We start from the raw sequence: 24,097 nt of genomic DNA, 5'->3' as shown, positions 1-24,097 counted from the left end.
CCCCTGCTAGACGGAGTCCGGTGCTGGTTCTGGTAAATACAGGGGGAGCTCTATGCATTTTTTTTCCTCCTGTATTTTCAGAGTGCTGGTTGCACTAAATACGGGGGACCCTTACGTCATTTGTCCCCCGTATTTTGGCAACCAGGACAGGTTCTGAAAAGCCTGGTGCTGGTTGTACTTAATACAGGCGACCCTTACGTTGTTTGTCCCCTGTATTTAGCACAACCAGTACTTGGGCTCCAAAGCCTGGGGCTGGTTGTTTTCTGGGGGGAGGGGGGGCTACACTTTTTTTTTTTCCACATTCAACTTTTAACATAGATGCGTAGATCTCACTGCTGCATTCTTCCATCTATGACTTATTGATTTGATTTTCTCAGGCGCATACGCACTACAAGTGAGCCCTCTGTCTCCAACTGATGCCGCCTTTGCACTGCACCGCTGCTGCCGCTACCCCACACGCCTACAGCCATCTCGCACTCTGCACCTCCCAAACCAACCTCCTGTGTGCTGTCCCCTCTCCCACCTGCGTTAGTGTACCATTTTGTTGCCCTTCTCCCCTGCAGGTGGCCCGGTTTGCTCATCCAAACCCTGATAGTTAATACATTTTAAAAAGCTATGAAATTCCATAGACAAAAAACCTTACGGTTTCATATGTCCTATTAAGGCTGCTTAGACATGATCTGAAAATTCACAAAACTTATTGATTTTCTGACACTCAAACTTCAAAAAGCAATGAAATTATGATCATTAAGGCTGATGCCTTAATGGACGTGTTCCTTGCGCAATACAGATATGGTATGCCATCACACCCTGTGGTTAACGGCAGATTCACCACTCTCACAGAATGAGATTGCTGTCACTCACAAAATGGTGGAGCTGCTAATTCACAGAATTATGTGCTCATTGGAATACACACATGCAGTCTATGCAACTGAGGTCAAAGCTGAGAATAGAGCTGTGCAGATGCGATAAAAGTGGTGTGATAGGCGGAGGATACACAGAAGCGTGGGTAGGTAAGACACAAAGGCATGTAGAGGAGGGAAGGTTAAGCAGTACAGCGGGGGGGGGGGGGTAGCCAAAGTAATGCAGATGGGCGGAAAACAGTGGTGCGGATGGGGGGAAACAGTGGCACGGTTTGGCGGGGCAGCGACGTGGATGGTGGAAGAGAGTGGCATATGGACATGGGAAGACAGAGCAGTGCAGATTGGTGCGGATAAGGGAATACAGACTAGCACAAATAGGAGAACACACACCAGTAGGGTTTAGGGAAGACAGATTAGTGTGGATGGGTAGGAAGAAAGAGTAGTGCAGGTGGGGGGGAAGAGACAGAGTTGCACAGTTGGGGGGGACAGAGTGGTGCAGATGGAGGAAGAAAGAGTGCCACAGTGGAAAGAAAGACAGCGGCGTGGTTTAGGGGAAGGCAGTGGTGCATAAGGAAACAGAGTGGCACGGATGCAGGTGGGTGCAGATGGAGAAAGCCAGACAGATTGGTGCGGATAAGAGAACACAGACTACCATAGTTTGGAGACCACACAGCAGTAGGGATTGGGGAAGACAAATTGGTGTGGATGGGGAGGAAGCCAGAGTGGTGCGGGTGGTGGGGGGAGACAGAGTTGCATGGTTCGGGGGGGGGATCAGAGTAGTGCAGATGGAGGAAGAAAGAGTGCCACAATGGACTTCCGGTAGGCGGGGCATCTGAAATGGCCGCGTTTTAGCTTAGCTCCCGATCTGGCTTTTTCTATTCAGGTGCATTGTGTCTCTCCAAGCGAAAACCTACTGACCATAAGTATCCCCCTGGACAGGGGAGAATACGGAGTCTAACTTGGTGACACTCGGTGGCCAGTTCGGAGCATACATTTGATCCCGGAGTCCGGCCACGAAGTTTGGCCTTCTTGGCGCGAAAGCATTCGGCGCCATCTTAAATTGGCATACAGCTCAGAACCTACTGTGGAGCTGTCCCTGACGATCCTCATACCTGGCGGTGCTTACTGGTGGGAGACCACAACGCCGGGTTAAGATTCTATACCGACAAGAGACCCGACAGCTACAAGGACAGCCTCCCTATCACCACCACCCTGAGCGCCGTTGGCACTTACCTATAGCCGTGGACCGGTGGCCTCCCTGCTGGAAGTGATATCCGCGATCTCCTGAAGAGGCGACAACGGCGGGGACACTCCTCCACTGACCGCGGCGGAAGAGTCTAGAGGCGGCGGGACTTGTGTATGATACACCGCGATCTGACGCCCATCTCTGCCGGCGGCCTGAGAATCCCCACGTGGGTGGTGCACTGGACAATGTAGCGCTAATTACGGCTCTCCGAAACGTCCACCGATATTGCTCTCTCCCCTACACCCTTGCCTTGGCTGGTACCTTGCAATTTGAGGCTCACCGCGGGTCCGCCGGAGCGTATGCCCTGGACGACTGAGAGGACAATAATCCTTCGGCATTGAAGTGCGGAGATATCATCCTGGACCTAGCCTTGGTAGCCTGCCGGTTCTTTAACCTGCCTTGTTACCGCAATCGACAAGCTTGCCCCCCTGACCTGGGTGTCCTTGGGTCCCTTGCTGTGATTGTGGAGCCAGCACAGCTGGGTGCTCCGGTGGACAGACTACTAGGACCGGTAGGTTATCCTGGTATACCCTGAGCTTGGAGTAACATATGCGGGAACCTCCTGGTGCCTTTCCCTGCCCCTACGAGGCTGTCCCCTTTTGACTACGACTGAGCCCTATCCCGCTATAGGCCTCCGCCGCTCATCTCTGTAGCTACTGGGCGCTTTTGTTTAACTCCCTCTGCCCTTCTGATGCCAATTGAGCCCTATCCCGCTAATTTCCGCCATTGTGGGTCACCCTTCCTTACGATTGCTGGATACCGCTGTTTGGCTCCCTTTAACCCTCTTAAAACATTTGTGTCCTTTCCGCGGATCTCTATTGATGTGGACCATCTGTCTCTGAGTCTGCTGAGTGTTGCTGCCTGGTCCCCTCTGCTATCTTTAAGGAGTGTAGGGACTGTATACCTGTCAGATACCATTATCTGGACTCCAGTGGATTGAGAAAGTTGCTGACAATCATTATCTCCCTGAGGAATTCGGGACCTTTTGTTGACTATTTAATACCATATTCTGTTATATTGGTGAACTAAATATTCAGCTCCTTTAAACTACAGTGGTTTCGTGAGTATACTCACTAAATATCTGCATTTACTGTTATATTCTGCTGTCGCAGGGCTTATTGTATTCTTTATCACTACTATTCACAATTAACTCAATATGTTAGGGAGGAATATTTTCTCTGTTATATATTTGCTGCCATCTACTGGCCACACTACAACTGACATACATTTTGAGTGTGGGTGGAATATATTGGCTTGTATTACTGTGTCTGGTATTTGGAGAAATATTTCTCCAAATCTGTGCCTCCATTACCGCAGAGAACCTCATCTCGCACAATGGTCAAGCCAAATAAAACTCCAGCGAAAGTAGGCACGTCTCCTTCCTCCCCCACACAGACTCCCCCCTGCTGATAATCCTGACACGAGGAAAGCCGACTCTGTAATCCCAAACCCAGATTTAGCAATGGCCTTGCTAAGTGCTATCATGCCTAAAATAGATGAAAAATTTGATACACTTAAAAAACCTCTAATGGATGAGAAATTTCTTGATTTCCTTCCAAAAGTGGAGGAAAAGCTTGATCAAATTGCCCCTAAAATTGATAAAAGGCTAGACAAAATACAAAACTCCTTAGATACAGCTTTGTCTAAAATATCGGAACATTCTAATAGATTAGACACTGTTGAGCAGAGGACAAGCGATGTGGAAGATCAATTGCACATCACACGATTCCTATGTAACTTCCCACAAATTGTTGTTAGAAAAGGTAGATGACCTAGAGAATCAGCATAGACGTAACAATTTGAGATTCATAGGTATACCAGAACAGGTCAAAGGATCTTCATTGATTGAATACCTGGGAAAAACTTTAATTACAAGTCTTGATCTCCAGGATGATATAGGGGTACCTCAAATAGAGAGAGCACACAGATTGGGCCCGGAAAAAGATGGTCCGGGAAACAGACCGAGGCCTGTGATTGCGAAGTTTCTAGACTATAGAGTTAAGGAAAATTTTTTATCAGTTTTTAAAAAACAGAGAGATTTAGTAATTGAGGACCAACGTATACTTATATTTCAAGACTTCTCGGTTGTGGTAGCGCAAAAGCGCAAGGAGTTTTCCTCAGTTTGCAAGTTCCTGGTGGAGCACAATAAGAGATTCGCATTACTATACCCAGCAAAACTGAAAGTCACTGACAATGGCCAAACGCTATTTTTTGATAATCCTGAGAGAGCGCGTACAGATTTTTTTTCAAATCTCTCTTCCAGAAGCTCCCCTGGTCATTCCCAATCAGATTTTACTAATAACACTTAAGGATTGCTTGATGTTTTGATGATTCCTCAATAAATACATGTTTTATGTATATTGTAAAAATGTGGGAATTTACAGCTCATGGTAATGGGAATGGGTTTATTTACGCTATGCTATTGTTTGTTGTTTTTGTTTGAATTGTTTTTGTTGATATTTGCTCACCGATGTCTGAGAAATACAATCAGACTAGGTACAGTCAGATGTTGGTTAGGAAAAAATATGAAAAAGTATTGAAACACATTTTATGTTTGTATTATTATAATGACTCAGTTATGTTGTATGATCTAGGCCCGGGCTTTGATGTCGTGATATATTCACAATTAATCCTCCCTGCTGGCTGGGACAGGGGGGATTCAGTTATTTTTACTTCATACTTTTTAAGCTTACACCTTGGTTTAGACGTTGGATGACTGCTCCCATAACAAACATGACATCCTCTGACACTCAATCTGCTAAAAAAATCAAGGTCACCTCTTGGAATATAGGGGGTTTTAACATACCACTTAAGCGTAAAAAAATAGTTATGTCATTAAATAAACTGAAGCCTGACATAACTTTCCTCCAAGAGACCCAACTGGAAACAGGGCGACAAATCTATTTTGAAGGACAGATGGATTAGTGAATGTATATCGGCCTCATATCGCACAAAATCCAGAGGTGTAGCTATTTTACTTGCTAGACACCTACCATATACCATACTATTTTCTACCTCAGATCCAGAAGGACGATACATATTGATGGACATTCAAATCTATGACACTAAATACACTTTGTTAAACCTCTATGCACCTAATAATGACCAACAAGCTTTCTTCCAATCCATAACACAACTTTTGCATAGCAGAGCCAACTTCAACTTAATAATTGGAGGAGATATGAATACTGTAGCTAACCCAATGATAGATAAATTACCTACTCCAGCAAATCCTTCTGCCACTCACTGGACACATATCCCACAACTCATGTATGACCTTACTGTAGTGGATGTTTGGAGACTACATAATTGCACAGATAGATCATATACTTTCCACTCTGCGGTCCACGGATCTTTCTCACGCATAGACTACATTTTAATATCCACATCTCTTCTTCCAGACATAATATCTACCTCGATCGGGGACATCGCAGTATCTGATCACGCACCAGTATCAATAACTTTGGCTGCAACATCAAATAACTTCCGCCCTTTTCTCTGGCGCTTCTCGTCGTATTTATATAATTCTGAACAATTCCATAAATTCCTGGTGGCAAAATGGACAGATTTTATGGATACTAATATAGACCATTGGGACACTGCCATTTTATTCTGGGAAACATCCAAAGTGGTAATGCGTGGACACATCCTCTCTTACATTGCGAAGAGAAATAAAGATAACAAGGCACAATATATGACATTACAGGGAAACCTACAAACAGCACTGACGGCTTATATTTTCCAAACCACACCAGAAACACAATCGGCTTACCTAGAAGCGAAACAACTACTGGATAGTTTTGTTTTAGTACAGGCACAAACAAAACTAGATCATACGAAACAAAAATACTTTAAGTGGGGCAACAAGACCGGCACATTACTGGCGAACATGACAAAAAGTTTTAAAAAAAGACATCACATAACTTCCATCAGAGACACTCATACACAGACATTATTTACCAAAAATACAGACATAACTAAAAAATTTCAGGAATATTTCAAAAATCTATATACTGCAAATTCTTATGATCCTGCTCTATTAACAAAATTATTGGACAAAGCAGCATTGCCATGCATAACACCTTTACAATGTGAGGAACTAGAAAGTAATATTACCAAAACTGAAATTTCCGCTACAATATACCTCCATGCACCTCAATAAATCGCCAGGACCTGATGGTTATTCGGTAGAATATTACAAAATATTACAACATGAAATGGTCCCAATGTTATGTGCTTTCTTTAAAAAAATTAGAGTTGATACCCCTTATTACCCAAACTTTAACCAAGCTTACACTTCTCTAATCCCAAAACCCAATAAGGATTTAACATTAATGTCATCATACTGCCCAATTACTTTATTGAATATTGATTTTAAAATATTAGCTAAAATATTGGCAGATCGTCTTCAAACATTTTTTACAACTTTACTTACACCACATCAACTTGGCTTTACCAAAGGCAGACATTCAGTGAAAGGTATACGTACTGCAATAGCAGCGGTAATGGCAGCTAACTTACAACCCGAGACCCCGTCCATGCTCCTGAGCCTTGATGCCACTAAGGCCTTTGATATGGTATCTTGGCCCTATCTCTATGCAATTCTTGATAGACGAGGCTTTGGCCCGGTATTCCAATCTCTAATAAAAATTTTTTATACACAACCAACTACATCATTGCTTATCAATGGAATTATAGGGGAAGGAATAACGATGACATGGGGCACTAGACAGGGCTGCCCACTATCCCCTATGCTCTTTAACTTGGCACTAGTTCCTATGTTAAGAATACTGCAAAGTTGGTCACAATTTACAGGAATTACTATTGGAACAGAAACTGTTAAAATGTCTGCATTTGCAGATGATGTTCTCTTATTTATATCTGAACCCCGGAGAATACTTAGCTCATTAATAAGGCGAATTTCGAATATCGGATCAATATCTGGTTTCGAGGTAAATTTTGAAAAGTCAAAGGCACTTTATTTAAAAAAGGGTTGTGCACGACCATCCTGGTTTAGAGAAACTCCAATTGAATGGACAACTAAATCTATTTCTTATTTGGGAATCCAACTACCCAAATACCTTCAAAGCTTATACGCAATTAATATGAAACATATCTTATATTCTATCAAACAGGATGTCGAGAGATGGAAACACCTCAACATCTCTTATATGGGTCGTGCCAACTTAATAAAGATGATCCTATTTCCTAGACTTCTCTACCCACTCCAATCTCTCCCTATCCTATTGACCAAGAGGGACACATTAGAAATAGAAACGCTAATGAGAACATTCATATGGAAGGGCGGAAGAGCCAGAATTGGCATGGTGCGACTCCAACAACATAAATCAAATGGGGGCATAAATTTGCCAAACGTTACTGTGTATAGTCATGTTGCACATCTCCGTTATTTAAGGGACTGGATTCATAACAAAAACCAATATGCCAACACTTCACTGGAAGCAGCCTTTTTGGGCAACATAAATATTATTTCTTTTATACATTTACATGATGAGGAAATACCGGAGTCCATTCAGACCAATCCACTTTTAATGACCACCAGAAAGTTATGGCATATTTTACGTCACAGACACACATTAAATCCCTATTTTTCCCTACACCTTCCATTGGTACATAACCCAAATTTCTAACACGGTAATGCTGGACATCCCTTTACCTTATGGCATAGAGGAGGAATTACTTCTATACGGCATTTCACAGATATTACTTTAAGAAAGCCCTTAACGTTAACCCAAATCAGAGACAAATACCCAATTATTAGTTCCTCACCCTTATCATACTTTCAAGCACAACACTACATAGCCCAACTTTCTAGAAAGTTAGCCCCGAATGACTACGATAATGACCTTGATACTCTACTCACTACGGAGAACTCTCAAAATAAAGCCATAACACAACACTACTCATTCTTACATAAACCTCTGGATTATAATACTCAACACAGAGGGTTGGCACAATGGAAAGAGTATTTTCCGTCTCTATCCATAGATCATATACTACGTTCATTTGAACAATTAATTAAGCTGGTGCAAGCAACTTCTTACACTGAACTCTTCCTGAACATATTACGCAGGACCTAACTTACTCCCAATCATAGATATGTAATAGGATTACTGGAGGATTCTGGGTGCCTTCGCTGTGGAGCATAAGATGCAGAATTGATGCACTGTCTCTGGAGCTGCCCGATTATACGAGGATTTTGGGTTTTGGTGGGAAACTATGTCAACAGATATTTAGTAAATTGCCTCCCATTAACACCTGAATGGCCAATATTCATTATTACACCTAAGGAAACTAAAATACAGAGAGGGGTTAAAAAGTTATTAATTATTATCTCGGCAGTAGCAAAGAAATGCATTCTGCAGGTATGGTTGCAGCCCACAGCACCGACATTAACAAACTTTCAAGGGAAACTTTTCCATATCTTTCGAATGGAATGGCTTGAAGCCACGATGCAGAAAGAGAAATTCACGGAAATATTCTTTTCCACTTGGGAAAGCTACATCGAAACATTGTCCCAATCATTGAAAGAACAATTAGAGAAATGTTTTAGGAACACACTTTGGTATGAAACGCGTACTTGTGCAAATGATCCTCCGATACTGTTTTAAAAAATGTAATTGTCCCATTGGGAGTCATGAAGAGATGTCGGGAGCCCGGGCTCATACAACACGAAATTCTTGGTGTCATTTATGTCTATATTTATATTGTTTTACGAACTGCATTACAGAGATGTATTGATGAAGTTATTTACTGATTGGATACAACTTCGGCTACTAGATATTGATTTCTCTATGCATATCCTATAAGTATACCAATGTTACCGATTCCAATTCTATCTGTGTAATTTTTTTTATTTTTTTTCGTATTGTTGTCTGCAACTACTGTGTTTCAATAAAGAAATATAAAAAAAAAAAAAAAAAAGAAAGAGTGCCACAGATGATACTATGGGACATTGCAGCTGGGGCAATACTGGGGGCAAGGAGGAGATTAGGGACAGGCACTGCTGGGGGAAGGGAGGGGTTAATGGTGGGTACACACTACATGATATGCTCCCTGAGCAATATCGTGTAGTGTTATCCCCGGTAGGCTGTGCTCAATGTCGTTCATGACATTGAGCACAGCCGCTGAACGATATCATTAACGATATCGTTCAGCGCCGGGCTCTCTCCCCCATTCCCTGACATGCAGCAACCTGACGAGATCGTCAGGTTGGCCTGCATGTCAGCCCGATGAACGATGATGACGAACGACCCGCGGGAACGCGCGTCGTCGTCATCGTTCATCTTTTTGGGGTTAAAAATGGACGATAAAGTGGATGACTGAACGATAACGATATCGTTATCGTTCAGTCGTCCACTTTATTGCCCAGTGTGTACGCATATTAAGAGTAGATAGCAGCTTAAAGTAGTAGTAGTAGTAGCTAGCTCATTCACCCCCTCCAGAAAAAAAAAATCTGCACATCTCTGAAATACTATTCCAGTTTGGACTGACCTCAGCTGCTGGCACAGATCACTGCAGTAGGCACTGTTGGCCCTCTGTGATGTCTCAGTGTTGCACGACCCTGGAACTTGCAGCTTGCGGGGAGGGGATCCGGGTGCATGATTTTGTTGCAATTCAATCTGACTGCATGTGTATGTTAGACAGCCAGCCAGGTCCCCCCGGACACCCTCTATGTGCGCCCCGAGCGAGACTCCATTGCCACTTCCAGCAGCAGGCCCCCCAAGTACCGCACCTGTGGCCGGGCACATGTGCAGAATAAAGTGCACAGGAAACAGTTTACTGCTGACCGTCCAGCAGGGGGATCGCTCCCCCAGCACCCAGCCTATGCCACTAGTGAAGGTGTTGGAGGGAAGGCATCTGTCACTTCACATGCTCCTTCTGCCCTCATCTGTCTCCCATGCTCCTGGCTGCAACACAGTAAGTCCCTGCTCGCAGAACTTCAACCGGCGCCGGGGTCATCAGCTGCGACATACCCACTTCCCAAATTGAAGCTCCACAGCGTCTGACGGAACCAAGGGGCGGTCCTGCCGAATGGGAGCTGGCCAAAAGAGGTTTCTCTCTGTCACTGCCACACATAGTGGTCTGCGGCCGCCTCACCGGTTCATGACAGAGGGATCCAGCCCGGGAGGCATATTCCCCTCCCTGCCTCCCGTCCCAGCCCGTCCCTGTCATACACTTAATTGGTGGCCAAGGATTGGCTGCAGCAGAGTGCGTCCCCGGGGATCAAACCATTTTTGAAAAGGGAGTCCCTGGTCCTCAAAAGTGGGTAAAATACGCGCTATAGTGCGTATTTGCGATCACTAGTCAGTGTAGGTTAAGTGACTTGCTTACGAGAGAGTAGACCCGAACATCTTTTTGTGTTAATCCCTTAAGTAAAAACTACAAATATTGTTTACAAAGACATTTTGTGTTCAGTGTGTACAATATAGTGTTAACTCTAGCTCCGGCGGCAGGCAGGGCGCCGGAGCTAGAGAGGGCAACCTTATGCGCGTGCGCCCGAAAATGGGGTGTGGTCATGAAAAGGGGGCGTGTCTATAAGACGCTTCCCCTTTTCATCATACTTGGGGGCCTGCCCGGCGCTTACGGACATGCCGGGTAGCCCCCAAGCGCTGCAGAAAGGGAGAATAGATGCCGGGTGCATGCACCCGGCGTCTATTCTCCGGGGGTGACCGGGACACCGCATGTTTCTCCACCCGCGGGACACTACGTCCCGCGGGTGAGAACGGCACCCGCAGGCTGTGAGGGCAGGGCGCTTTTTGCCCTCCTCCTGGAGGGCAGGGTGCTTTTTGCCCTCCTCCTGGAGGGCAGGGCGCCGCGCCCCGCTAAAACAGCCTAGCGGGAACGCTACAATATAAAACTTACATCACAGAGGCCACTACTGTCTATGGAAAATTAGTTCAGCTGAGCAATAACAGACATCCACGCGAGCGTATCTGCTGCAGCCAAATGCTAGTGTAAAAATAAAAATATCACTTGTGTGTATCAAGCTTTTGATATATTGGTCTATTGGAAAGTGCATCCCGTTTTAAGCATAGGAGGCGGCCCAAATTCCAGGACCTTAGAGATTGTGGAGAATAACAGGTTTTTTTTTAAAGGGAGGAGCATGCTGCGCGCCCGTCTGTACAGCAGGGAATGTCCCTGGCAATACACCTTATCCTCCATTTTAGGTGATTTAAATAATCCTGTCCCACCTTGTTTGTACTTTTAGTGCACAACAGAGCTTGCATGTTTAATCTGCACTTAGCAAGGAATTACCATGGCGATTACTTCTGCAACTTCCTTCCTCCCCGCCTACCCCATCTGTGTCACTCCTGTTTGTCTGCCCCTCCCTTAATGAATGTAAACTCTTTTGAGCAGGGCCCTCTACCCTCTTGTGCTTTTCCCTACTGTAATTTATCTCTTTCTCCCCACTTGGGCAACTTACACTTGGCTGCTTATGCGGGTGTAAAGGTCGCTAATGTAACAATGTTTATTATACATGTCCGTGTCCTGCATTGTATCGTATTGTAAGTCACTGGTTACTATTTTGTTTATGTACTTTGTAAGGCGCTGCGGAACTCTTTTGGCGCCATATAAATAAATTATAATAATAATAATAACTGCAACTGTCTTAGCATTTTGGCTCACAGTGCCTTTAGTTTGCCTGTGCAAAAGTATATGTCACAAAATACCACTTGCAGTTCCTAAAAGACTTTTAGTAACATGTTTCTGCTCACCTGTGTTTTCCATTTGGAACAAAATGGAAGGAATTTGTGCTCAATGTGCCACGGGCAGTGTCGCGATGCCTGGCTGCGCACACATTGGCCATTTACAGTAGTTCCAAAATCACAAGTTTTCCCTCACTACCCATAGAGGAAATGTGATCCCGACGGATGCAACGTGCCGTTACAAAAAAAGGGCATGTTGCGACAATGTCGGGAACGGAATTCCCCCCCCCCCAATGTAAGAAAACCTCACTGGCAGATGTGCAGTTATGAAGATTATTATAACTAGTGTGCTGGTTTCTCGTCTAACCTCCGCACACTGGCCCTGATTCAGAGCCGGACGAACTTTCAGAGCGCTCGCTCTGTATCAGGGCGTTTTTTTTTTTTTGGAGCCGGCCTCCTGGCCGCTCGCATAGCTGTGAGTGACCAACCACAGCTTTTGCGAGCGGCCAGATGATGGTCGCGATCATCGGGCTTGCGACGAGACCATTGTGGTAGGGCCTCGTTCCCGCAAGCCCCAGTGAGCTTCCTGCTCTAATAGGACAGGAAGCTCTTCTACTGACACAACGAGTGATGTCAGTAGGGCCGACCTCAAACGGCAGGCCAGCCACCCCCCACTCCCCGCCTACAAAACGGGGCAAGCTGTCGATCGACAGCCACCCCGTTTTGTTGCGAGCCCTGGAGCGAGTGATTTCTCGTTCGCTCCGGGGCTTGCGCACGCAGAGACATCTTTCGGCGAGTACCCAGAGAAATCTCCCTGTTTTGCGTCTCAAGGTGGGTACACACCTAGCAGATATATCTGTAGATAGATTGTAAGCTTGCAAGCAGGGCCCTCTTACCTCTATGTCTGTCTGTTATTACCCTGTTTTGTTCTATAAATGTTTCCAATTGTAAAATGCAACGGAATATGCTGCGCTATATAAGGTGTTAATAAATAAATAAATAGATGAACGACCATCATCTTCCAGGCAGCTGCGGGACCACCCCCCTCCCTGCGGCTTCCGCTGCATGTGTACGGGCGATTGGCTGATCGCCTGTACACACTTGCCGATGGACAGATATATATCTGCAGATATATCTGTCCATCGGCTGTGCAGCACAGCCGTCGCCTAAAGTCTGTGAACGACACCGTTCACAGACATATCACTGGTACATTACGACCAATATATCTGTCAGTGCGTACCCAGCTTTACATACAGTATAGAATGTGGTCTTCACAATATTTAGGCCAATGTTTAGGTAACCATCATTAATTAGGTCACTATCTGCCTATGCTGGTTTTAGAAGCAAACTCAAAGACAGATTTATGGACTAAGGCCCGTATTAATTTTGGAGCGAAAAGCCGAGATCGGCGAAAAAGTTTCGCCGATGACGTAATTTTCGCCTGTTTTGCTTTTACCCAGTATTACATTTGAAAGACTTTCCGCCTCAATGCAATGTAATAGGCGAAAAAGTTTTGACTATGAATAACAGGCGGAAAAAAGTGCAGAATTGGGGTTTTGGAGTGCCACGTTGCGGGAACCCCCGTGCAGCCTTCAGACAGTCCCCCAAAGGTAAACTGCGTCAAAATTTAAAAAAAAAACACTTATGGACACCAAAAAAAATCACTTTCAAATTAGGGCGAAAAAAAAAAATGTTGTGGGACAAAGTTAAAAACTAGCGCACTAGACTCCAGGGGGGTCACCAAGTATGCCCCAGGTGATTTTTTTCATTGCAGGTGCTTGTGGCAGGTGGATTTTTCACGATTTTTTTTAAACTATACTTTACCAACTTTTAAATATGCTGGCCCCCATTGTCAAGTACCCCAAATTTGCTGGGATAAGTTATTTTTCTGCAAAAAAACCTCCTGAATACTATTCTTCACCACTTATACAAAAACGCTATTTAGCAGCTATTAAGCCCGTTTAAAAACTCCAAATATCTTCAGCAAGCCAAATCGGAGGGGGGGTGTCAGGCTGATTTCCCCTAATCTGAAATGACTTTCCGCTTGTTTAAGTTTCGCCGGGTCCCGTTTACGCATACTTTCAAATTGAATATGGGGATTCGCAGGCGATACTTTTCCGCCTGCAAAACAGGCGAAGTAGGCGAAAAGTCCAGGAGGTGGAAAAGTATTGCGGGTCCGCTCAAATTGAATACGGCTCTATGTATCCCTACTGTAAAATTATATGGGTATTAGAATTCACTAAACTTATTTGACCAAATAACAGCTACATGATAGGTGCTTTGAAACAATTCAAGGAAATTTAATTTAAATAGATTATTAACCTTGCTATCCTGTGTATTGATACATATTTAAGTATAGGTACACAGCTTTTTTCTCATGGCTATTTGACATACAGCATAGCAATTACTGTTTGACAAGCTTTGACACTAAATGGTAACTCTTAAGCTGCCCATCCACTAGCAGACTTGTCTTTGAAAGATGAAAGATTAAAAGATCTTCACAAATCGTTCATCAATTTATTGTTTATGTGCATGAACGATTTGTGAACGATTGCACAAAACGACCAAAGACCATAGACCAACAATTTTTCAAACCATTTGTTAATAAAAGTGAGCTGAAATTTTTATTTAAATCTATATATGTTTATATGGTAGGTCATTGGTCTTTGGTCGTTCCGGCATTGAAAATGTGAGCGATTGAACGATAACGATGTCCAATAATGACAGATTGAAGGGGCAAAACAGGACGACTGAAACGAGCGTCGTTATCGTGCATCGCTGGTCGTTTAGGGCATTGTACTACACGATTTGAACACGATTTTCAAGCGATTGAGCGATAACGACTGTCGTTATCGCTCAATCGCTAGGTTTAATCGCCTAGTGGATGGGCAGCATTACACAATCATATTTGCATAGAAGTAAAAGGACTGCAGGTTATCTTTACACTGTAAATCAGGGAGCACTACAGGTTCCATTAGTGATGCTGGGTCTTTGATTTGCAGGAAGCCGGTCTTATGACCGTGTGAGAAAATTAATAATATGTGCTAAAGAAAATAACCTTTAAAAAGTCCAAGTTACTAATACCCCTTTTCCACCTAAATTCTGGGTCTGACCCGGAGTTGGAACAAAGTTCCTATCCGGATCAGACCCGGAATTTTGCTGGCGCCAACTCGGGATATTCCCGAGTCAGCGCCGCTCACACCGCAGTCGGGTCTGCATAGACCCGGCTTTTGCGGAGTGAAAGTGGTCGCTTGGAGATGACGTCATCTCCAAGCGCCACTGAAGCCGGACCAATCGGCCGGCTAGCAGCGCACTCCAGGTCATCGTGACCCGGAGTGCGCTGTTCTCACAGCAGGGTTTCACGGGCTACGCCTGTGTTAAACCCTGCTAGTTACCTGGGTTGGATTGCCGGGTCACTCGACCCGGCGATCCAACTCTCTCCCCCAGGGAGCTGCCCGGGAAACCCCTAAACGTGGGTACACAGCTGACAAATATATCTGCAGATCGAGTGAACTGCAGGTACTGTATATCTGTAGATGATGGTCGTCCATACACACTGAACGACGATCACCTATCTGGAACCGGCTGGCCGACGGGCAGCAGATATATTGGCCAATCAATTGATCGGCCAATATATCGACCGTCACCAGTGTGTACCCAGCATAAGTCTGTAAGGTCCAGTGGTGAAGTGACTGATGTGAATGATTAAATAAAAATTAAACTGGACATGACTACCTCACTATCTGGTTTGAGTCCGCTAGTGAGAGAAAAGCGCTATATTAATAAAGAATAATTAGAAGGAAGTCCCTACATTTGTAATGAATTGCTATTTGTCAAAATTACTCATTTCCTTGTGTCTTCTTAATATATTTTCCAATTACAATGAACTGATCTAAAATATGTTAGAAAATACATTAACCATCAATGAATTCAAACCAGACTGCTGAAAATGTAAATAAGTGCGGGAAGCAGAAGCACAATATTCTCACATAGGCCCGTATTCAATTAGACGAAAAAGTAGGAAACTTTTTGCCTGTTGTACTTACTGCCGCATTCGGCTGTTTGGGATGCGAATTTGCGGCATGCGCATCCCCACGATTCGCCCTATTTAATTGCAGAACAGGCAAAAACGCAAATAGGTGAATGCATAACAGGCAGAAAGTACTGATTAGATTGGGGGAATCAGTCTGTACCCCAAAATAAGACGCACTGACATTGGAAATCATTACATATGTGTACTATTAGCCGTAATAAAAGTACTTTTTGTCCTTAATTTGTGTTAAAAGCTTTCTAGGAGCATATTTGTAAAAGTGGTGAAAAATAATAGAAAACATAGTATTTTTGGGGGGAAAAAGTCCTGTCAAATTTGGGGTACTTGAAACTGGGTGCTAGCATATTTTTGTGTTTCTAAAGTGCACTTTTAAAAAAATTTGAAACATCCACCTGCTGCATGCACCTGCAATGCCAAAAACACCTATACCATCAATACAGCCCCCCCAAGAAACCTATTTCGCTACTTTTTATCCTTATCCTCCCACTTTTTTCATTTTCACCCCAAAAATGACACGTCTTTTTTTGGGGTGTTCTGAGGTAATCTTTTTATTTATTTTTGGCTGATTTGCCCTTTGGGGTGGGGGGTGTCCAAAATGTCCTGAATCAATTCCCCACATTTGCACCCCAAAATAGAGATTTTGCACTTTTTTCCGCCTGCCATTCATTGGAGAAACTTTTCCGCCTATTCCACTGCATTGATTTTCCGCTTAGGCGAAAACGTCCTGGAATTGACTTTGGAGATAAGACGCAAACAGGCGAAATGCGGCAACAGGCGTAACTTTTTAGCCGATTTCGTCTTTTCTCGTTTAATTGAATACGGCCCATAGTGGGAATGGGAATCTTTACAGATTGCCATCAATAGACATGCTTTGACTATTAGTTTTTTAAAAATTATTTTATCACTTGTAAAAGCTTATATACAGATGTGTCCTCATACACTATTACTGCAGTCACGTCAAACAGCCCCTCTCGGCTTGCCAGGTCCCGTGCGACTCTGCTAGCACGGAGTTTCTTTTTCGCCCGATAATGGAGCAACGCGATGTGACTAAAACCCACCATAAGACTGCACTAATTAATTTGATATGCGACACTTGTATAACCGTGCGACTGAGTCTGCATCTGTATATGAAGTGCTACAATGCAGCAACCTGCTTTCTTCCACGCAAAGTTCCGTTCTTCATTTACAGACTCAGACGCACAGAGATATACAAGTGTCGCATATTATATTAGTCAGTGCCGTCTCGTGGTGCGTCGCATTGTGACTAAGATGCACTGCCTGCGATACGAAAAAGACGCTCGGTGCTAGCAGAATCGCATAGGACCTGGAGGTTCACTCGCGCCAGGCGTCTCACGCCACATGGCGTATTGAGGCTAGGCGTTTGAGGACACATCTGTATGAGTATGGGAATGGCACCCATTAGTTCAAATTACTTCAAAACCAACTAGCATTTGCAGCCAGCGGTGTCTGTGTTGTGTCATGGAAGAACAATTAAATTTAAATGTATAAAACAATAAGTCTTTATCAATTTGTACTATAGAGCAAGAAATTACAAGGTTAACTAGGTTTAATAGACGTAGAAGAAATATTCAGGGAGCATAAACTTAAACTTGAAAACTCTTGTTTTGAAAAAATGTTCTGTATTATATTGTTAAAGAAACATTTTTTAGCTGCACCCATTCTGTGGAATTTTCTCACTGGTAGAACAAGACTTTACAACAAACGCTCCCTGAAGCTCCTTCCCTGGGCAAGTTGCTGAATAACCCCATTATTAACCCTCTATTCCATGCTTGCCAACTTTCCGGGAGAGCCACAAGTTTCAGGGGGCTCTTTGAGACTTCTGAAAGGGTGGGCCGCCTTTTTTTTTTTAAAAGCCAGCCTCCTGGTCGCTCGCTAAGCTGTGGGTGATAGAGCCGGAAGCTCACTAATGTCATCACTGGTAATGTCAGTAGGGCCGCCCACAAACGGCAGGCGTTCCTTCAGCCCCCCCGCCTACAAAACGGGGCGAGCTGTCGATCAACATCAACAGCCGCCCCGTTTTTAGCGAGCCCCGGAGCGAGTGAATTTCTCACTCACTCCGGGGCTTGCACATTGCACACCCCGCGCGTGCCCCTCCATCGACCCGCTTGCGAGCAGGTCTGAATCAGGCCCACAGTACAGAGACTGCTCAAGCTAGTACCCAATGGAGATATACACAAACAATTGGGTTCTCTGTCCACTTCCTGATAGGGATGGATATCAGAAACTGTGGTAAGCAACCATCAATGTTCCTGATCCGATCAACACTTTTTCCAACGAATTGTGGGTTTTCAATGATTGCCAGCCATTGGATGCATCTTTCTGATGCTCATCTGATGTAAGCCGCTGGGACACGCGGAAGTGGTGTCCGCAGCTCAGCGTACTGTTTCTGCGCATATAGTAACCATCGATGGTTGAATGGTTTTGATGCGATTGGTATTCACCATTGCATCACTTGATTTGGCGGATATCAGCGCTCAGGGTCAATGTGCATCACTTGATTTGATGTCAGAAGCCTGGCATCCATTCTATGCTGGCTTCCGATGTCAATCCCTACTTTATGAGTAAAGTGAGTGGCCTGGGGGTTTGATTATGTGGTTTACATAGGTCATTGTGACCCCACCCATCACTACAATATTCTGCAAATCTTGGCTTTGTACAGCAAGGATAGAGCCAAGATAACGTGACGGCGGCGCCCTGCATCTCGGACATAATTACCCCCTCCGTGACCATTCCAGAGAGAGCCTTCTAAAAGGCAGCAAGTATGATTTATTCTCTTTATAGACCCAACCAACCTACTAAGCACTTACTGACCATTGCAGTCTGGCTGCACCCATGTTTGGCATATAACCTCATACATCATCAAAGTCCTATTTCCCCATATATATTATAAAACAGTGGTCAGGGCCCTCTCATTGCTGTTTCTTACTATCCAGCCTTATTTAATCACCATATTCCCAAGTGCAGAGTGATGCAGAGACTATATAACAGAAATAACTGCACTATTACACGCAACCACTTTACAATGTGCACGGTTATGAGGAAGCAATGACATTCATTATATACCACCCCCACCCATCCTTTATCAACCCCTTAGCAGGGTACGAGCTATGTATATGGCCTGCACGGTATAGGGACACTGACAGACACACCTATGGCACTTACATGGCTGAGCTCACATCTACCCCATCTCCCTCTTTTGTTGGCCTCTGTGTCTGTCTGTCAGCTGCTTCTTCCTCCTCCTCCCTCACAGATGCAGAGTACAGCCGCAGACAACAGCCAATGGTGGCTCGCACTGTTATCATCGCCTCATTTTATTGGTCTTCAGCCCTGTCAGTCAGCGTACAGGACCAGGAATGGAAACAACAAACAGTTAATACTGGCTTCAAAGCCGGGCGGAGACCTGAACTGCTTATTGGCTGATCACTCCTTCACTCAGGAAAACCCTCCAATCACCGTCTCCTGTGTGTAGAGTCTGTGTGCAGTAACCCAGTGTCCTCCCTTTCCTCCCCATGCTGCTGCTGTGATAGAGGGACAGAAGGACGCAGCAGCTAGTTCTATCCCCTATATAATAGCGTCAGTAAGGAGCGTCAGCAGCCAGTAAGTATAACACAGTGCTATAGGAGTACACATAGGGCAGACAGATGGGTGCTTCCCCTAGGCATGTCCTGTGTAACTAGCTTCATTGACATATTCCTGTGTGAGCACCATCCATAACCTGCTCAGTTATTGGCCACCGTAAAAATCGCAAAATGTTTTTTTTTTTTTTTTTTTTTATAGAATTCTGCATTGCGAATCTATTTATTATTAGATAAATTTATATTGGTTATGTTTAATTCAGAAACAATAGTGTTTAAATCTGGCAGCATACTGATTTAAATATATTTTTTATGTTCTGGGCTTTTGATAAAAGAAAATATAGCTAATACCAAACAAATACACGTTTCCTAAATTCTCCAAATAGTTCCTTTTAAATCAGTGGATGCTATCCTAGACAAATACATCCTGCGGCTGATTCTCAGCGCTGACCGATTCAAATAGCAGCCGATCCCTACGCATTACCAGAGGGTGCACTTTATTACCGGAGGGTGCACTTTTCCTTGCAGCCTCAGGAGCTGTGAGGAAAAGTCAGTGTAAAAATGCACCTATGGTAATTCATGCGTGGGGAAACCCATTCGATTCTGGAACCAAAGGGTTACCGCTTATTACCAGAGGTTTTACCGCACAGGGAAATGGTTAAAGGGCCTATTTACTAAGCATTGGATGGAGATGAAATGAATGGAGATAAAGTACCAGCCAATCGCCTCCTAACTGCCATGTCACAGGCTGTGTTTAAAAAATGACAGGAGCTGATTGGCTGGGACTTTATTGCCGCGTATCCACTACCCGATAACAGAGCAATTGCACGATTACGACATTGTAATTTGTGATATCGTTCAGTAATTGGGCACACATCTGGGATGTAAATGTCGGAAACTACCAGTGATGCGCGCTCCCGCTGGTTGTTTCCGACATCAATCATCGTCCGAACATGCTGGTCAACCTGATGATAATATCAGGTTGAGCATGTTAGGGGATGATTGATGTGCCTACACTGAATGACTGTACGTTCAGTGTAGGCACAGCACCAGACTGTGAAACTACTGCACGATTACAATGTCGTAATCGTGCAGTCATTTCTATGTCTGCTAGTGGATGTGCCCCTTATCTCCGTTCACTTTATCACTTTCAAATGCTTAGTAAATAGACCCCTCAATGATTGAATAGCTCCAGGCATTAAACCTGGAGCTTTCCTCTTGCGGTAAAACTTGTGCCTAATTTGATATGCCCCTATACGTAGTAAATGTGTAAATGCTGGAGGTGTGGCACTCGGCAAACAAACGTACTGTTGGACGAGGAATGCTCCTGCACTGCCTCATCCATATTGCAGCAGTGCTGGCAGGCTTTAGAACCAGCCGCGGCTCTGCAGGAGGCCTGACCTCTGACATGCACTACTGTGCATGTGCGCCCTCTTGACGCTTGTTACCTCTCTGGTGTTCCAGGAGACAAGACATGCCCTCTGAGACTCCCAGCCATAAGAGCCACATACAGCCCCACGAGTACTGCAAGTACCTTATGCCACAACCACTATTACTAAGGGGCATAGCGCCACTAGCATACACCATCCTGCTGCGCACTACAATGCCCAGGCTGCTCCAGCATTGTTATTGTACCTGTTCATCTGGTTAAATAAACCTAAGACCTGGTTAAGCTGTACCACGTGTGGACCACCAGCACCTCTGCTGCGCAACTTAACATTCTGTACACCCAGGGCCCAGTGTCCTCCCATACATCTATTTACATTATACCATGTATTAAGTTACGGACTCCAGTGTCTTCCCTGGTTACTCTGCAAATAGGTCACGTGCCCAGGCGCACTTTGCTATACTCATATATAAAATCTAATTTTAATTTTTTTAAAATCTTCTAAAATGTCTGCGTTTGACTTGCACAGATGGAAGCCCCACCGTCCATTTACAGCATTTCCCTACCACTGCCTCTAATGATGCCCAGCGAAATCCGGGTGGAGGGCGTATGCGTGCCCCCTGCTCTCAGATCCCTCTGCCATCAATGAGGGACAACTTGGTGGCACCAGTAAACACCCTGGGCCAGCTTGCCAATCCCCTGTCCTTGCTGACTGGCAAGCAGAGGTACCGCAATATCCACCACAGATAGACAATCAGGCTAAAGCTGGGTACACACTCAACGATGTGTGTACCCAGGCTGTGTCCTTCCACCCATGCACTAACTAGCAGAGTGGAAACACAGGCCGTGCTAACCTGTACTGCGCCTCTACAGCATTTAGAGCTGGTATAATCACTAGACTTCTCCCAGCACCCTATTTGCTGGACTGCACCGACCATTCACCAGAGTGCAGGCACCACTGACCAATCAAAACAGGGCCCGATCTATAGAGCTTGAATAAATTATTAGAAATATTGAATCCATTCAAGAAGCCAACAGTGGACAACACTGATATGTTATTTGAAATAACGGCAGCCCCATAGTCCCTCTATTTTCTTGACTTATAAAAAAGAAATCTTAGAAGTGAGTGGCGGTAGGGCCTAATGTAATGGGAGTCTGTACTGTGCTATGAGTCCCTCAGCAAGAAGTTAAGCATTTAAAAATTATACCGTAACATATAGGCAAGCATGTTAATGGGAATTACATTGTACTGTATAACAAGGAAATCTAACAGTTCATCAGATTTTTCACCAGCTTTTGAAATGCAGGCCTATATTTACTAAAATGAGAGTTTTTAGAAGTAGAGATGTTGCCCATAGCAACTAATCAGATTCTAGCTATTATCTTCTAGAGCTAGGAGGTGCTACATAAATGTTAAATACAATCTGATTGGTTGCACTTCTAAAAACCCGCACATTAGTAAATATACCTTAGTGTCAGACTTGAGTACACACAATGCAATTCTGCATTTTACAACTTGTTGTGCTTGATGCAGAAGATGGCTGCTTCCAGCAAAGAACAAGATAGGAGAGAGATTTCTCAAACTTTAAAGAGAGAGAAAATGGGGGAAGATAAAACAATTCAGCTTCTGACTGTCATTTTATAGACTCTGCTGGATGAATTATAGTTAGAAGCTGATTAGTTGCTACGGGCAACTTCTCCACTTTATTTTGTTTCCCCCCCAAGCTTCCATAAGATCTGAAGGTGAAGCTTTGTAGGGTATAATACAGAAATAAGTGCTGGGGATGACTAGTCATTAGTCAGGAAGAAGCTAGGGGCTAAGGCTCCGCGGCCTATTTTATTGGCAATAAATTACTCGCCTGGTACTTCATTTTGGGTTCATTTAGTTGCTACTTTTATATTTTATTACATTAACTGGATGCTTAATAAATTCTAACGGATGGACTTTCATTGTTACGAACTTACCAATCACGTATTTGTATTTCTAATGATACAGATGTGTCCTCATACACCTAGCGTCAATACGTCATGTGGCGCAAGACACCTGGGGTGAGTGAGCTGCCAGGTCCCGTGCGACTAGGCTTGCATTGTTTTTGCCCAAAAATGCGTCTTAGTCATAAACTGATGTGACAAACCGCTTTAGGAGACTGCACTGATTAATCTGATATGCGACACTTGTATATGTCGGGAAAAAGCCGCATAAGACATGGCGTGCCGAAAAGGGCAGTTAGCAGATGTGTATGAGGACACATCTGTAAATTAATTTCAAGTTTATTTTTTTTTAACAATCATTTCATTAAAAGCACATTTTGTAATACTTTGTCCTGTTAGAGTGCAATCATAAGATCAGTATTATAGAATTCTGTAGCCATTAGTGCTGTTGTATAAGCGGCAGAAGAATTCTGTGTTTAGTTTAGGTAGGCTATCAGTAAAGGCACATGATGTTTATCACCAGAGCAGATCTGTCACATTCTCGCCTTTCCCAGTCACCTTCATTGTGACTTTTACAATCATTTCCCTGAGGGGTATTAATAGCTGTACAGGGTATGACTTTATTTTAAACCCCGTGAAAAATGTACACACACTTTAGATGCTTCTTAAGCTGCGTACACACCTATAGATATCTCTGTCCAATCCGTCTGGTGGGATGGAAAATCTGGTAATGAATGGGAGCAAATAACTATACCAAACACTGGAAAACAGACCAGATTTTCCTTCCCACCAGACAGATTGAACAGATATATCTGTAGGTGTTTATGCACCTTTAATCCTTTTTACTTACTTTGCACCTTTACCCTGTTGTATTGGTAATGTGCATTACTTATTAACAGTTCTTTATATTGCGCACACGTATTACAGAGGACATTTCCGTTACAGCTTTATAAATGGGTCAAGGTGAATTGTAACATTTTAAATGTAGAGTGTAATTTTACAGAATAAAGGTGGGCACACATTAGGACGACCGGCAATCGTGCTGATAGTCGGGGCGATTTCCCTTTGCCTCGGACCATCACAGATTGCCGGTACACACAAGACAATTTAATGAACGACTGAACAATACCTTGTTCCGTCCCTCATTAAAATGCACTGCCACATGCACAATATCGTTTGTTTGACCTAGCAGCACGGTCAGTCAAACAATCTTGTATGTCGTCCGTGGGAGCGCGCAATTGTGAGCACACTCTAGACGATGTAGATAATGTTGTTCCAATACGGCAAATCGTCCGATATCATTCTAGTGTGTACCCACCTTAAGAAACAATTCATATTTTAATGCAGTGTT

General features: G+C 44.0%; 2 protein-coding genes across 7 annotated transcripts in view; one reads left to right on the top strand and one right to left on the bottom strand.

Moving 5' to 3' along the window:
* The window catches only part of LRRC8B (leucine rich repeat containing 8 VRAC subunit B), a 75,173-nt gene extending 56,064 nt beyond the window's left edge, over positions 1–19,109 (bottom strand). Inside the window, exon 1 of one of the 3 annotated variants that reach the window (XM_088482215.1) lies at positions 19,015–19,109. The gene's annotated coding sequence lies outside the window, so the exon portion shown is untranslated. The remainder of the gene's footprint in view (positions 1–19,014) is intronic. The other 2 variants (XM_088482214.1, XM_088482224.1) reach the window with 2 other exon arrangements.
* A 226-nt stretch (positions 19,110–19,335) lies between these two features.
* The window catches only part of KYAT3 (kynurenine aminotransferase 3), an 82,415-nt gene continuing 77,653 nt past the window's right edge, over positions 19,336–24,097 (top strand). For 2 of the 4 annotated variants that reach the window (XM_088482212.1, XM_088482213.1), the window contains exon 1: positions 19,336–19,449. The gene's annotated coding sequence lies outside the window, so the exon portion shown is untranslated. The remainder of the gene's footprint in view (positions 19,450–24,097) is intronic. The other 2 variants (XM_088482210.1, XM_088482211.1) reach the window with 2 other exon arrangements.

The sequence above is a fragment of the Taudactylus pleione genome, unplaced genomic scaffold, assembly GCF_031769625.1.
Source record: "Taudactylus pleione unplaced genomic scaffold, aTauple2 ptg000017l, whole genome shotgun sequence".
Classification (NCBI taxonomy): domain Eukaryota; kingdom Metazoa; phylum Chordata; class Amphibia; order Anura; family Myobatrachidae; genus Taudactylus; species Taudactylus pleione.
Note: the sequence above shows the minus strand (reverse complement) of the source record. Positions and strands in the feature narration are given on the sequence as shown.